The sequence below is a fragment of the Lynx rufus genome, unplaced genomic scaffold (genome assembly GCF_022079265.1).
Source record: "Lynx rufus isolate CCGP_SWC_20201006 ecotype Redwood Valley unplaced genomic scaffold, mLynRuf1.p SCAF_5, whole genome shotgun sequence".
NCBI lineage: Eukaryota > Metazoa > Chordata > Mammalia > Carnivora > Felidae > Lynx > Lynx rufus.
The window spans coordinates 21,030,480-21,048,053 of record NW_025814867.1 but is presented as its reverse complement, the minus strand read 5'-3'; positions in this window follow the sequence as shown (position 1 = coordinate 21,048,053).

Here is a 17,574-nt window from a genome sequence, read left to right as displayed (position 1 = left end):
TTTATCTGGTCTAATGTGTCATCAAAGACACTTGCCTTGTTAGTTTTCTGTCTGAATCCATTGATGTAAACAGAATATTAAAGTCAATTTCTCCCTTTAAGTTGGTAACATTTGTTTTATGTATTTAGGTGCTTTCATATTAGGTAGATAAATATTTACAATTGTTAGATCCTCTTGTCAGATTGACTGATAATTATGTAATGTTTTTCTTTCTTGTTTTAAAAATTTAATAATTGTTTTAAAAATTATTTCTGGTATAAGTATTGCTATCTGATTTTCTTTTTTCTTTTCTTTTTTTTTTCTTTCTTCCTCTTGATTCTCCTCCTCCTCCTTTTCCTTCTCCTTTTCCTCCTTCTTCTTCTTATTACTATTATTGCTTCTATTTACATGGTATATATTTTTCTATCCTTTCACTTTCAGTCTCTATGTGTCTTTATGTCTGAAATGAGTTTTTCATAGGAAGTATATAGATGAGTCTTTTGTTGTTGTTCTTAACGTTTCAAAGACCCTAGGTCTTTTGATTGGGGTATTTTGTTCATTTATATTTAAAGTAACGTTAAGTAAGAACTTACTCTTACTTTGTTAATTGTCGTCTGGTTGGTTTTGTAGCTCTCTGGTCCTTCTTTCGCTCTCTTTCCTTGTGTTGCTAACTTTCTGTAGTGTTATTTTTGTCCTTCTTCCTCTTTATTTTTTTTTTCTGTTATAAATTTGAGTTTGTGGTTACCATGAGGTCATATATAATATCCTAATGATAGAGCAGTCTATGTTAATTTGATGGCTATTTAAGTCAAACAGATTCTGAAAGAACATTTATACTACATCCTCCACATTTTATGTATATATTGTCATACATCTTCTTAATAATTTCTTACTTCTAATTATGACCTTTTCTTTTCCACTTAAAGGAGTTCCTTTAAGATTCTGGTAAGAATTTTTTAGTGTTGATGAACTCCTTTAGCTATTATTGGGACTCTTTATTTCTCCTTTCAATCTGAATTATAATCTTTCCAGGTAGAGTATTCTTCAGTGTAGGTTTCTTTCTTTCTTTCTTTCTTTCTTTCTTTCTTTCTTTCTTTCTTTCTTTCTTTCGAATATATCATGTCACTCTCTTATGTTCTGAAAAGTTTGTGCTGAAAATTCAGCTAATAGACTTAGAAGGTTTCCTGTGTGTACAACTTTTTCCTACTTTCTTCCTCCTGTTAAAATTCTAACTTTATCTTTAAACTTTGATATTTTAATTATTGTGTGTTTCCATGTGGACATCCTTGAGTTCATTTTGTTTGAAACTCTCTATGATTCTTAAAACCAGATATCTGCTTCTTTCCCTAGTGTATAGGTATTTTTTAGCTATTATTTCTTTAAATGAGTTTTCTACTCCTGTCTGTCTTCTTCTGGGAACCATATGATGCAAATGTTACTTTGTTGGATGTAATCCACTAGATCCTTTAAACTATCCTCATTTTTTTTTTCTGGTCAGCTTGGGTGTTTTCCATTACACCCTTGGGTGTCTTCCCAGATCACTCATCCATTCTGTATCCTTTAATATACTGCTGATTGTCTCTAGTGTATTTTTTATTACAGTTATTTTATTCTTCAACTATGACTGGTTCTTGTTAGTATTTTTCTCTTTGTTGAAGTTCTCACTGAATTCTTCCACTTCTCTCTCTAGTCCACTGAGCATCTTTATGATCATTACTTTAAACTCTTTATGAGGCATATTGCATATCCATATTTCATTTAGTTCTTTTTCTGAGGTTTTATCTTGTTCTTTGGAACATATTTTCTGTCTCCCCATTTTGCTTGACTTTCTGTACTTGTTTCTATGAATTAGGCAGAACAACTACTTCTCCTAAACTTGAGGTAATGGTCTTGTGTATGGTCATCCCATGTGTATACTAGGTGTACTTAGTGATTCTGCCTGGCTAGAGCTGTTTGGTGTGGGCAGGAGGTCTTGAAGGCACTTCATGCTGAGGCCTCCGTGGTGGGATGGTTGGATCTGAAATGGGCATAGGCCACCATGGTTTTGGGGCTCTTTTTACAGAGGAAACTCAGGCAGGATAGCTAAGGCCCAAGTAGGAGCAAGCTGGGATGCCTAGGGTTCTTCAAATAGAGGCCATCTTGGTAGTGTACCTGCTAGCTAGGGTGTCCCAATGTGTTCTTTGTAAAGAGCATCCTGGTTGGATGACTGGAGCCAAGATAGGGCATGATCCTGTGTATTTCCATATGTCCTGCACAAGGGAAACCCAGGTAGGACAGGTCAAGCTGAAATGGGTGCAAGCTGGAACGTCCAGGCATGCTAAGCATAGGGGTTGCCTTGTGGGAGTTATTGGAGCCAAGGGTGGTGTGGGCCAGGGTTTCCCAGCACACTCCACATAGGGGGTCCCCTGCTAGGCAGCTGGAGCCAAGGTGGGCTGTGAGCTAGGGGTCTCAGAGTGCTGTACACTGGAAATACCCTGGAAGCATGGCTGAAATCATGGGAAGCATGGGCTGGGGGTTCCTGGGGTATTCTATGTAGGGGACACCTTGGTAGGGTAGATAGAGCTGAAGGAGGTATGAGCCTGAGGGTCTGAGTGCTGTGCACTGGGATGCCTTACCAAGTTGTCTGGATCCAGAATGGCGCTATCCTTGAGTGTTCTTGGGTGCTTTCTACCTATGTCATCTTGTTGAGATGGCTGGAGCTGTGGTAAGTGCTTACCAGAGGTATCCCAATATGTGCCATGCTGAGACCACCTTGCACTAAATGGGGCTGGTGTGAGCTAGGGGCCCAGACTCATTGAGGGGTCAGACCAGCTATGATACACAGAGCTCTGCTTCTATCTATACTGTCAGTATGGAGAATGACTGTAAATCATGGTGCTTGCCAGTCCCTGCAACCTGCAGAGAGTTCTAGCAGCTCACTTGCTATTTGTTGGAGCCCTAAGGATGGATCTTTTACACATTAGTTGTTTTGTTTTGTTTTGTTTTTTAAACACAGCTGTTTTTATGTGCCCCTGGGCAGATGAATCTGCTCACAGTACTCCAGTACTATCCCTCTCCACAGCAGTTTGCACCATTGGGGGTGGGACTTTCCCACCATCTCTGTCTCTCTTTTCATTCTCTATGTGGTTTCTCTATCTATTATTGTGCAGAAGCTGTTTCATCAGCCCTCAGTTCTTTTTTATGACAAATTGCTCTATAAATGGTTACAGATTTGGTAACCATTCATGGAGGAGGTGAGTTCACAGTCTTCCTGCATCACCATCTTGGACTGGAACCCTTCTCTTTACCTTTATTTTAAAGCCTGTGCTTCCAAAGAAGCACCCCCCCCCCCAAATCCATTTCTAGGAACTACACCCCAGGCTGCTCATCATGAAACTGTTGTTTTCCAAGAGACAATTAGAGGCTTCCACTGACAGAAAAAGTATTTTCAATGCCCCCTTGTACTTGTGTTGACTTTCTTTCAGCTCTCTATTATGGAATATCTTAAGACACTCTGCTACCCTACCCACATAGACTGGTCACAGAAGGCTTAGCTTTTGGGGCTCATCCGACATCAGAAGCTAAGTTACTTACAAAGCTGTGAGAATAAGCTGGCTGAGTGCTTGACTCCAGTGACTTACAGGGCTTGATGGGGTCTCTGACTGGCCTCATGTTTTCAGCTCCTCCCGACTTAAGCAGACAGCTTTATTGCAAAGGATGCACTTTCCAATATAAAGCACCATGCATCAGAAGCACCTCCTCATTCTTCTTACACATACTGAGTCTCTGTAAGGATTTCCAACTAAGTTCTCAAAGTTTGCTTTTAGAGTAGGTCTCTTAAAACCAGTTACAAAAATTGACAATGTTTGACCAAAAGCCTAGGCAAAATAATTAAAATGTTTCTGCTTTGATTTCTGCTCAACAGAATGTCAGACTGGAATTAATTAGAAAAGCAAAAAAAGATATACTTTTGGCTCTGAAACCAGTCTCTTGATCCAAATGTATCTACCAACATTAAATCTAGGGGTTGTTAACAGTGCCCTAATCTGTATGTTGCCAGAGTTTTCATTATAATCTTGTAGAAAAATTAGATGTCTGTGTCTGTCACTAAAATCCTGCATGGACTATTTGCATGTTTAGCCACTTCAGGCCCAGGGACAATGAGCTATCTGGTGAAAGCTCCCAAATCTACACTGGGGTTTGAAAGTCTTATTGTCTCTACAGAGTGTGTTATAGGAGTGAACCTGGCCCGTCAGGTGTGCAGCCTCCTTATTTAAACTTCACTTGATATGGATAGCTGGTTTCTGCTTTGATTTCCAATGACCTCTTCAATTTTCCATCAGTAATCTGTCTGAACTGAGGCATAGTCACATGAGACCTTATCTCCCTGGCCTTTTTTTTTCCTGCCAATTCCTTCCCCTGCCCTGGATCTAGACCATGCTTTGGTATGTCTTGCATCAATACAGGTCATTTCACCTTTCATAAGATGACATTAAACCTGTTTGTGGGAAACACAACCAGTATATTTAGCACTGCTTAAAACATCACCCTGAATTGCAGTCAAATTAGTTTTGGTATCTGTTCCGTGGCTCTTTTTGTTACAGACTCCACCATATGCGCTGCCCCAACCTCTAAGAAACAGATCCCAACATTATGCATGACTTGAAAAACACAGTGTAAAATAGAGCAAAACCGAGAATTCAATTACACTGCTAAAAATACAGGTTCATGGTTTGAGTGGCCCTAGAAGTGATGATAATAATTTTAAGTAATCCTAAAGTGATTCAATTTTCCTGACTTCAGGAAAGGAGGAGAACTGTTTCCTTTTTTTGGCCTGCATGACTCATTTATAGAAAAACAAGCTTTTTAAAGAAAAGAAATGTGGCCAAGAAAAGCCTTTGGCATTTCATCCTGCATCTTGCCCTCCAATTGCTCAAGAAGTAGCTGCTGGTGAAGACAAGGCTGCTCTCTCCCAAGGGGCCAGTTAGAACCCCAAATATTAGAGCTAAAGAATGCCTCGTCCTCCATGTATTGGCAATGAACTTCCATCATGAAGAAAGGCATAATTTTACTTTATAGTTTTTGGAGTTCCGGTTACTGAATCCATCTGGTTAGAATAAAACCAGAGGAAAAAGGAGAGAATGAAATAGACAGTTTTTTTTCCCTTCCAGTCAAGAGAAGAGTTTTAGCCAATGTGATTCCCATGGTTTCCAGGCTGTTTCGAATGAAAATCAACCTTCCAGCTAACTCATATGGGTGCAATATCGATCAATAAAAGAGCCCATGAAACAGTTAGTTAGAGTCTGAGTGAAAAGAATGCAACAAGTTTCCCACAGATTCCTTCTCCAATGGATAATGAGCATGAATACACGGAGAAGCAACCAGGCATTTAAGGGAAGTGTTCAAACAGTGCCTGCCCAAGGAGTTCACAAGAATTCTCCCTATAGCCAAGAGCTCCCTGTTGTGAGCAAGAAAGGTTTTTGACTATGTCATTTCAATTTGTCCCACAAAACATGTCTCAAAGAGAAAGAAGTGTTTACTGCATGGATGCTAGTTGTTGGCCCAGATCTGGGTTTTTTTTTTTTTTCTTGTTCTTTTTAATTTTTTTTTTTAACTAGAGAGGTCTCCTGAAGCTTTATTTCTGTTCTCACCAAAGTGTCTTATGTATCATGGAAGACACAAAATTATCATTGAAGAAAAAGGGAAATAAGAAATAATAATTTATCACTTTGAAGGAAGTCCAAGTCTCCTAATACTTTATTCAGGTTGCAATTTCTGATGCATACATTCCATGCTGTATATTTTGGGTGAGTTAGTTGTCTGTATATCAGAGTGAGTTGAATGCAAGAAGCTACTAGGCCAAATCATAGAACTGTTTTGTAGGGCTGCTAACAAAAGGCGAGCTTGAGCTTTGACACTTCCTGCAAGTTAACTTGTCAGCTATTTTCCTGCTGACAGATAAAAAGTCTAATTGGTCTCTCTAAGAAAATGGTGATTTGTAGTTTTTAATAAATTTAATTTTAGCAACTGGTAGGCCTTCTACTTAGGCAAAAATTAAAATAATTGGTTGAGAGACGATGTTCTTAAAAATAACAATCATCATCATTGAAGATAACTCTTTTGGTACTCTAAGTAGAAATATACATTTTTATTTTTATTTTTATTTTTGTTAATATAGAATCTAAAATGGAAAATTGATTCTGCTTCGGCATTTTTCTGATTTCATTCTCTTTGCTAAATTTGGTCCGTGTTGCAGTTGACTGACCTTGGGAAAGTTACATAGTCCTCTATATCTCAGTGTCCTCATCTGTCAAAGGGGCTGATAATGGTATCTATCTCATTGCTTTGTTAAGATATTAAATGAGGGGCGCCTGGGTGGTTCAGTCGGTTAAGCATCTGACTTCGGCTCAGGTCATGATCTCACAGTTCGTGAGTTCAAGCCCTGCATTAGGCTCTGTGCTGACAGCTCAGAGCCTGGAGCCTGCTTTCGTTTCTGTGTCTCCCTCTCTCTCTGCTCCTCCCCTGCTTGTGCGCTCTCTCTCGCTCTCTCTCTCTCTTGCTCTGTCTCTCTCAAAAATAATAAACGTAAAAAAAATTTTTAAAAGATATTAAATGAGATATTGTGGTAGGTACAAGGTGAGCTCCCGCTACAAGAGGCTGGTGAAATATAACTTCAGGAGAATTCCATAAAATATGTTTTCTGTACACCAGGCACTGTTCTAAATGCTTCATGTAGATTAGCCTATGTAATGCTATGTATATTAGTCTACTTTTCAGATAAAGAAAATGAAGCACAGAGAGGCCAAGTAAACTGCACAGTCTCACAAAGTTAGTAAATGTTGGTGCCAGGGTTCAAACCCAGATAGACTGAATTCAAATCCAATGTAGGCATTTGCCCTTTGGTGAAATAACACTCTATTGGTTTATCTGACTCTTCTCTCTCTGTCTCTCTCTCTCTGTCTCTCTCTCTCTGTCTCTCTCTCTCTCTCTCAATTTACACTACTGCTACTAGGAGCTTTCTTGAGAGAAAATCTAACACTACTGTTCATTTGTTTGGAACCCTTCAAAGAATATTTTTATCACTTGAATATAGGTGACAGGATCTTTCACTATTCAATCCATGTCCAAGTCTCCAGACCGATTTGTCAAAGACCTGACCTTATATTTTATAATCTTCTGTCTTAATATATATGCCCTTAAACTCTCCCTAGCACCCAGCATGCAATTTAATACTCTATGTACCTATGTACCTATGAAATTTTGATTTATTTTTCAAAACTTGATTCAACTTTGCCTTTCCCATGATACTGTCTCTTCCCAAAACACTTTATTATTCCAATTCCTTTACTGCTTGTGAGAGATTGCATTTCACAGAGAAGCTTTGACAATATCTACCACCAATAGCAATTCTGTATTTGAACATTGTCATTGTCAATCCCCCATCAAAAGGTGAAATCTAGGGGCGCCTGGGTGGCTCAGTTGGTTAAATGTCTGACTTTCACTCAGGTCATAATCTCACAGTTTGTGGGTTCGAGCCCCATGTCGGGGTTTGTGCTGACAGCTCAGAGCCTGGAGCCTGCTTTGGAGTCTATGTCTCCTTCTCTCTCTGCCCCTCCTCTGCTCACTTGCTCGCTCGCTCGCTCTCTCTCTCTCTCTCTCTCTCTCAAAGGTGAATAAATGTTAAAAAAAATAAAATTTTTAAAAAGGTGTAATCTGTTTGTCTACTCCCTTGAATCTGGTCAGGCCCTATGACTATTTTGACCAATAGAACACAGCACAAATGATGTTATAATTCTTATAACATCTTATAACCCAAACTAGCCTGGCAGTTCAACTTCCTCCCTGTCACAGTTTTGAACCAGCATATAAAGTCCAGGCTACTCTGGTGGACACAGATATAACCAAGAAGGGCACTGAGGGATGAGGCATGTGAGTGAGGAAGCCATCTTTGATAACCAGCCTAGTTCTGCAGATGACCTCAGATGCAGCTGTTATCTGACTGAAATCAAATAAAAGACTCCAACAAAGAAGTACCAACTGAGTGCAGTCAAATTGTAAAAGCATGAGAGAGAATGATAAATTGTTTAAAGCCACTGAGTTTTGAGGTGGTTTATTATGTAGCAGTAAATAACTATAATACAATTTATCTGGTTTCAGCTGACTTTTATTGCATGGGTCTACTCCATATATTCATTGTTTTGTATGTTTGTCTCCCTTACTAGACTACGAACATCTTAAAGATAGGTGCCTTGTTTTATGTGTTTATAACATCAGTGCATGAAACACTGTAAGTTCTCAATAAGCATTTGTTGAATTGAAGTAAACGTACAGGGTGGATCTGTTTTTTTTTTTATTTCTTAAATTTGAGAAGTAAAGAGACAGCTTTATAAAAAAATGAAAGAATATTTATGCTACTACACAGGCCATATTTTTTGAGTACCCTGTTCTCTCCTCCATCTCCTCTACCCACACCGAGGGGAATGAGAAGGCAAGATCCCACTTTTATATCAAGATGAATTCAAAGCAGTGCAAATTCTTAAGGGAGAAAGATTGCCTTCACCAATGAAAAAAAACACTATAAACTAATTATCAGTTTCCTCCACAGAGGGGATAGAAATTGGCTGGGGTGGGTCATAGTGGTGAATAGGATATCTGTCTTGTAGTCCGTGAACATTCATAGTACTTGAGGATTTTTTTAATGTGCATATTTTAGTTTTAAATTTAAACAAACATGTAAAAATAAAACAGAAGATAGGAATAATCAAAGATTGACTACACACCCCCATGATAATATAGGGTGTTTGTTTTAATAGTTGTGCACTTAGGATTTCAGGGTCAAGCAGACTCTGCCCTGGGGGGCTTGGGCTAGGCACTTCTCTCAAAGATTTGGTTTATTCATCTAAACAGTATATGTAAAAATAAAGACCTACAGTTGGTAAATAAATCAAAAAATAATATATGGAAGGGTTTAGCACAGTGCCTAGCATATAATAAGTGCTTAATTACTGGACTGAAGGAAGGAGGAGGAGGAGGAGGAGAAGAAAGAGGAGGAGGAGGGGGAGGAGGAGGAGGGGGAGGAGGAGGGGGAGGAGGGGGGAAAGGAAGAAAAGATGTCAGTGACAAGAGCCATTTTCCCTAGTATGAAGGATGGACTTTTTTTTCCATTCATCCTTTGCATTCTCATCTTAGTTCAAGCATTCAATATCCCACACTTGAATTACTGAAATTTACCTTGTCTTCCTGTTTCTATTCTTTTTCTTTTAATCCAACTTTATTGAGATACAACTGACATATATCACTACATAAGTTTAAGGTGTACAGTATAAAAGTTTAGTTTACATATATTGTGAAATGATTATTGTTTAGGTAGCATCCATCATGTCATATAAGTATAATAAAAAGAGAAAGCAAAAAAATCCTTTTTATGAGAATTCTTAAGATTTACTCTAACAATATATACATGCAGCACTGTTAACTATAGTCCTCATGTGCATCACGGATTTATTACTTAATTATATTGTAACTACAAGTTTGTACTATTTGATGACCTTCTTCCAATTCCCCCAGCCCCTTCCTACCTCTTTGTAAACCACAATTTGATCTCTTTTTCTATTATTTCTAAATTATTTTAAGATTCCACATATAAATGAGATCATATACTATTCGTCTTTTTGGTATGACTTATTTCACTTAGCATAATGCCTTCAAGGATCATCCATGGTGTCACAGATGGTAGGATTTCCTTGTTTTTCTTATGGCTGTATAATATTCGTGTGGGTGTGGGTGTATGTATATATACACATGCGTGCGTGTATATATATATATATATATATATATATATATATATATATATATGTATGCCACAACTTCTTTATCCACTCATCTATCAATGAACAACACTCAAGTTGTTTCCATGTGTTGGCTGTTGTAAATAACCACTGCTGTGAATACAATGGTACCAGGTTTGTTTTTGTTTTTTTTTGAGTTAGTGTTTTGTTTTCCTTTGGATATATTTCTGGAAGTGGAAATGCTGGATGATGTGCTAGTTTCATTTTTAATTTCTTGAGTCCCCATATTGTTTTCCATAGTGTCTGTAGAAGTGTACAATCCAGCCATCAGAGCACAGAGGTTTTATTGTCTTCATATCCTTGCTAGCATTTGATATCTCTTGTCATTTATGTATGTATGTATGTGTTTATTTAAATGCAAGTTAGTTAACATACAGTGTAGTATTGGTTTCAAGAGTGGAAGGTCATCAAAAGGTACAAACTTGTAGTTGCAATATAAATGAGAATTGTACCAGTCTGCATTCCCACCAACCATGCAAGAGGGTTCCCCTTTCTCTGAATCCTCACAAACATCTGTTGTTGTTCAAGTTGTTGATTTTAGCCATTCTGACAGGTGTGAGGTGGTGTCTCATTGTGGTTTTGATTTGTACTTCCCTGATGATGAGTGATGTTGAGCATTTTTTCATGTATCTGCTGGCCATCTGGATGTCTTCTTTGGAAAATTGTCTTATTCATTTCTTCAGTCCATTTCTGAGCTGGATTATTTGTTAGGCCTTGAGTTTGGTAAGTTCTTCGTAGATTTTGGATACTAACCCTTTATACAATTTGTTATTTGCAAATATCTTTTCCCATTCTGTCAGTTGCCTTTTAGTTTTGCTGATTGTTTCCTTCACTATGCAGAAGCTTTTTGCCTTGATAAGGTAGTTATCCCAGTAGTTCATTTTTGCTCATTTCCCTTGCTTCTGGAGACATATCTAGTAGAAGCTGATATGGCCAAGATCAAAGAGATGGTTGCTTGTGTTCTCGTCTAGGATTTTGATGACTTCCTGTCTTACATTTAGGTCTTTCATCCCTTTTCAGTTTATTTTTGTGTGTGGTGTAAGAAAGTGGTCCAGTTTCATTCTTCTGCATGTCACTATCCAGTTTTCCCAGCACCATTTACTGAAAAGGTTTTTGCTTTTCATTTGCTTTTTTCCCTTGGATACTCTTGCCTGCTTTGTCAAAGATAAGTGGACCATAGGTTTGTGGGTCCATTTCTGGGTTTTCTATTCTGTCCCAATGATCTATGTGTCTGTTTTTTGTGCCAGTACCTTACACTTTTGATGATTACAACTTTGTGATGCCTCCAGCTTTGCTTTTCTTTTTCAATATTGCTTTGGCTATTCAGGGTCTTTTCTGGTTCTATATGAATTTTAGGATTGTTCTAGCTCTGTGAAGAATGCTGGCATTATTTTGATAGAGATTTCATTGAATATAGAGATTGTTTTGGGTTGTATAGAGATTTTAACAATATTTGTTCTTCCAATCCATGAGCATGGAATGTTTTTCCATTTCTTTATTTCTTTCTCTGTTTCTTTCAAACACTTTTTATAGTTTTCAGCATACAGATCGTTTACCTCTTTGGTTAGGTTTATTCCTACGTATCTTAGGGTTTTTAGTGAAATTGCAAATGAGATCAATCCCTTGACTTCTCTTTCTGCTGCTTCATTATTGCTGTACAGCAGTACAACCATTTTCTGTACATTGATCTTATATCCTGTGACTTTGCTGAATTGACATATCAGTTCTAGCAGTTTTTTGGTGGAGTCTTTCAGATTTTCCATGTAGAGTATCCTATCATCTACAAAAAGTGAAAGTTTGACTTCTTCCTTGCTGGTTTGGCTGCTATCTATTTATTTATTTACTTATTTATATTCTCTGATTAGTGAGAGTAGGACTTCCAACACTATATTGAACAACATTGGTGAAACTGGACATCCCTGTCGTGTTCCTGATCTCGGGTGGAAAGCTGTCATTTTGTCCCCGTTGAGGATGATATTAGCTGTGGGCCTTTTATCAATGGCTTCTATGATGTTAAGGGATATTCCTTCTATCCCTACTTTCTTGAGGGTTTTATCAAGAAACAATGCTGTATTTTGTCAAATGCTTTTTCTACATCTATTGAAAGAATCATGTGGTTCTTACCCTTTTAGTAATGTGGTGTATAATGTTGATTGATATGCAAATATTGAACCAACCACACAGCCCAGAAATAAATCACTCTTGATCATGGTGAACAATTCCCTTAATGTATTGAATTCTAGTATCTTGTTGAGAATTTTTGCATCCATGTTCATCAGGGATATCGGTCTGTAATTCTCCTTTTTTAGTGGGGTTTCTGTATGGTTTGGGAATCAAGGTAATGCTGGCTTCACAGAATGAGTTTGGATGCTTTCTTTTAATTTTTAATTTTTGAAACAGGTTGAGAAGAATAGGTATTAACTCTATTAAAAATGTCTGGTAGAATTCCCCCTGTGAAGACATCTGGCCCAGGATTCTAGGTTGTTGGAAGATATTTTTTTTAATGTTTATTTTTGAGAGAGACAGAGTATGAACTGGGAAGGGGGGAGAGAGAGAGGGAGACACAGAATCTGAAGCAGGCTCCAAGCTCTGAGGTGTCGGCACAGAGCCTGATGTGGGGCTCGAACTCACAGACCACGAGATCATTACCTGAGCCAAAGTCAGACCCTTCACTGACTGAGCCACCCAGGTCCCCCTGGCAAATTTTTGATAACTGATTCAATTTCTTTGCTGGTTACGGGTCTGTTCAAATTTCCTATTTCATCTTGTTTGAGTTTTTGTAGTGTGTGAGTGCTTAGGAATTTGTCCATTTCTTCTAGATTGTCCAGTTTGTTGGTATATAATTTTTCAAATTTTTCATAATATTACCTTACAATTCATATTTCTATGGTGTTGGTTGTGATCTCTTTTGTTCATGATTTTATTTATTTAGGTCTTCTCTCTCTTTCAGAAGTCTGGCTAGGTATTTATGAATTTTGTTTATTTAAATAAAACTGCTTTTAGTTTCATTGATCTGTTCTACTGATTTTTGTTGTTGTTGCTGTCGTTTCTATATCATTTATTTCTGCTCTAATCTATATTATTTCTCTTCTTCTGTTGGCTTTGGGTTTATTTGCTGCTCCTTTTCTAGCTCTTTTGTGTGTAATGTTAGGTTGCATATTTGGGATCTTTCTTGCTTCTTGAGATATGCCTGATTTACAATATACTTTCCTATTAGGACTGCCTTTGCTGCATCCCAAAAGATTTGGACTATTGTGTTAACCCTGGGGAAAAAGCGGGGGGGGGGGGGGAGAGCCTGATCCCGTATGAAGAGAAAGGGAAAGGGAACAACAACAACAACAAATTAAACAGAGAATAAAAAACTATAAGGCGGATTTTAAGAAAAAGAAGAGAAAAGAAGGAAAAACGAAAAGAAAAAAGCCAAATTAAAAAAATTAAAATATGAAACAAAATGACAAAAAAAAAATCAAACTATGAACCTGATTCCAAAAGAAATAAGGAAGGAGGAAAAAAAGAGTTGTCTGTTGGTGCCTTGGGGGTTGGTGGCTGTGCTGGTCTGGAGGAGAGGCTGGCTGTGTTGTCTGAGTCAGTCTTGCCCCAGTAAATAAGCAGTTGCCAAGCTGCGTTGTTGTAAAGGTTGCTATAAGCAAGTCCTGCCTCCACTGGGGGCTGCTGTGTTGCTCTCTGAAGTCCCACTGTGTGGATGTTGTGGGGGAAATGGCACCACCCAATCTCTTGTGCCGGGTCAGGGATCTCAACCCCTGCTTTTTTCAGGGCACCCTCACAGAATAGCAAGGGCAGTCAGCTTACCCTGCACCACAACTATACTGGGCCTTCTCCTTGACCCACAGGTGGGATTCAAAACCCAATGTCGTAAAGAGCCTAGCATGGTGCAGACCTGCTCCCCTCCTCCAGAGTAGAAGCCTCTCCACCCTGATGAAAGGCCTTTGGCTGGCACTTGCAGGGTCTTTTGACCTTAGAGATGCCATAAACCCTCTTCAAAAAGTACTCCAGGAAGAGGACTGTTCTCTCTCAGTGTACCCTGGGGATGTCCACACCACACTGTGTGCTCTGGGGCCAGCTGCCTCCTCCCCAGGAGCATTTGCCATAACTCTGCTCCAAACAAAGTCCCTCACTTCCAAAACTTTGGAGCTTGAGCTCCAAAAGCTATTTGCAAAAGAGAACTAAGAAACTCATGCACTTCCAAAACCTCAGAATTGGAGCTCCAAAAACTGTTTGCAAGAAAGAACTGAGACACTCAGTACTTTTTGCTCCCCAGTCCATGGTTCAGAGTGGTTTTCCCCTTGTGCTAACTTGATGCCACACTTTCTCATCCCCATTCTTTTTGTCTGTTTTTTGTCTCTCAACCCAAAGGGTTCTCTCCTTTCTGCAGCTTCACTGTTTTCTCTCCCCCAATACACAGCCACATACCTCACATCTACCAAGCTGTCTCTTTCCAGCTGTGGAGACCCTTCTAATGCTCTGCAGATCTATTTCCTGAGTGTTCCAAGTCATCTGACCTCAATATAGCTATGTTTGAAGACCAGGGAAGCTCAGGGTCTCCCTACTTCTCCACCATTTTAACTCCTCATCCCTTGTCTTTTCGACAGGTAAGACTTGATATCTCATTGTGGTTTTGATTTGCATTTCCCTAATGACTAGTGATGTTAAGAATCTTTTCAGGTATCTTTCATATATCTTCTTTGGAGAAATGTCAGAAAGGTCTTCTGCCCATTTTTAAGTGGATTATTTTCATTTTTGCTATTGAACGTATGAGTTCTTCATATATTTTGTATATTAAACCCTTAGAAGAAATATGAATTGCAAATATTTTACTCCATTCTGTAAGTTGTCTTTTCACTTTGATTTTTTTTCTTGTGCCAAAGCTTTTTAATTTCATATAGTATCACTTGACTGTTTTTTATTTTGTTGCTTGTGCTTTAGGTGTCCTATCTAAAAACTCACACCAAGACCCATGTCAAGAAGCTTTCTTTCCATGTTTTCTTCTAGGAGTTTTATGGTTTCAGGTCTTAAGTTTAAGTCTTTAACCTATTTTTTATTTAATCTTCATGAGTGGTAAAATATAGGTGTCTAGTTATATTTGTTTTACATATGAACATACAATTTTATGATCACCATTTATTGGTGATAGAGACTATATTCTCTCTATCAAGTGTTCTCAACTCCCTTATCAAATATCAGTTGACAATCTTTACATAAGTTTATAACTGGACATTCAGCTGTGTTACATTGGTCTATTTCTCTGAGTTTTAATTTTTTTTTAGTAGACCTACAATGTTACATTACTTTCATGGTAAAACATAGGCATTTGACAACTCTGTATGTTATGCTGTGCTCACCACAAAGTGTGGCTAGCATCTGTCACCATGCAACATTATCACAATATTCCCTCTTTTGTACCTTATCTCACATCATTGTGACTTAGACATTTCATAACTGGATATTTGTAACTATCAATCCCATTAGCCCACTTTGCTCATCTCCCCAGTCTCCTCCCCCGTCACAACTAGTTTATTCCAAGTATTTATGGGCTTGTTGCTGATTTTGGTTGTTCACTTGTTTATATATAAAACCTAACGATCTCCGTATATAAACGTAATCATATGGTATTTCTCCCTTTCTGATTTATTTCACTTAGCAAAATACACTCTAGGTCCATCCATGTTGTTGCAAATGTCAAGACACCATTCTTTATTATGACTCATATTCCAGTGTGTGTGTGTGTGCGCGCGTGCGCGTGTGTGTATTTTATCCATTTATCTACTGATGAACACTTAGGTTGTTCTCATATCTTGGTTATTGTAAATAATGCTGCAATAAACATAGAGGTGCATACATCTTTTTGAATTACTGCTTTTTGTTTGTTTTCTTTCATTAAATTCCCAGTAATGGAATTACTGGATCATAGGGTATTTTTGTTTTTTAATTTTTGAGGAACATCCATACTGTTTTCCACAATGGCTTTACCAATTTACATTCCTGCCAACAGTTCATGAGCGTTCCCTTCTAATTCATGCCAATACTTGTTGCTTCTTTTTGAGTCTAGACACCCTGACAGGTATCAAGTAATATCTTATTGTGATTTTGATTGGAATTTTCATGATGGTTAGTGATGTTGAGCATCTTTTTATGTTTCTGTTGGCCATCTATATGTCTTTTTCAGAAAAATACCTATTCAGGCCTTCTACCCATTTTTAATTAAATTACTATTATTTGGTATTGAGGTGTATAAATTCTTTCTATGTCTCGTATTGTGTGTGTGTGTGCGTATACACATATGTGTATGTGTGTGTATATATACATATATATACGTATCTTCTTTATCCATTCATCAGTTGATGGACATTTGTCTCTTTCCATGATTTGGCTATTGTTGAAAGTGCTGCTATAAACATTGGGGTACATGAGCCCCTATGAATCAACACTCCTATATCCTTTGGATAAATTCCTAGTAGTGCTATTGCTGGGTCATAGGGTATTTCTATTTATAATTTTTTGAGGAAACTCCACAGTGTTTTCCAGAGTGGCTACACCAGTTTGCATTCCCACCAACAGTGCAAGAGAGTTCCCCTTCCTCTATATCAGAGAGAGAGAGAGAGACCCCAAATGGATAAAATCATGAGTGAAATAGGGGATATCACAACCAACACCACAGAAATACAAACAATTATTAGAGAATACTATGAAAAAATAAATGCCAACAAACTGGAAAATCTGGAAGAAATGGACAAATTCCTAGACACCCATATACTACCAAAACTCAAACAGGAAGAAGTAGAAAATTTTAACAGGCCCATAACCAGCAAAGAAATTGAATCAGTTATCAAAAATATCCCAACAGATAAGAGTCCTGGGCCAGATGGCTTCCCAGGGGAATTCGACCACACATTTAAAGCAGAGTTAATATCTGTTGTTCTCAAGCTGTTTCAAAGAGTAGAAATGGAACAGCTTCCAGACTCATTCCATGAAGCCAGTATTACCTTGATTCCCAAAACAGACAAAGACCCCACTAAAAAGGAGGATTACAGGCCAATATCCCTGAAGAACATGGCTGCAAAAATTCTTAACCAGATACTAGCAAATAGAATTCAACAGAATATTAAAAGAATTATTCACTGTGATCAGGTGGGATTCATTCGTGGGCTAGTTCAATATTCACAAATCAATCAATATGATATATCACGTTAATAGAAGAAAAGATAAGAACCATATGATCCTATCAATAGATGCAGAAAAAGAATTTGACAAAATACAGCATCCTTTCTTAATAAAAACCCTCAAGAAAATCAGGATAGAAGGAACATATCTTAACATCATAAAAGCCATATATGAAAGGCCCACAACTAATATAATCCTCAATGGGGGAAAACTGAGAGCTTTCCACCCAAGATCAGGAACATAACCGGGATGTCCACTTTCACCCATCTTAGCCTCAGTAATCAGACAACAAAATAAAAGGCATCCAAATTGGCAAAAAGGAAGTCAAAATTTCACTTTTCACAGATGACAGGATACTCTACATGGAAAACCCAAAAGAGTTCACCGAAAAACTGCCAGAACTGATACATGAATTCAACAATGTCACAGGATATAAAACCATTGTGCAGAAACCGGTTGCATTTCTTTACACCAATAATGAAGCAACAGAAAAAGAAATCAAGGAATCCATCCCATTTACATTTGCACAAAGAACCATAAACCAGGAATGAACCTAATCAAAGAGGTAAAAGATCTGTATGCTTAAAAC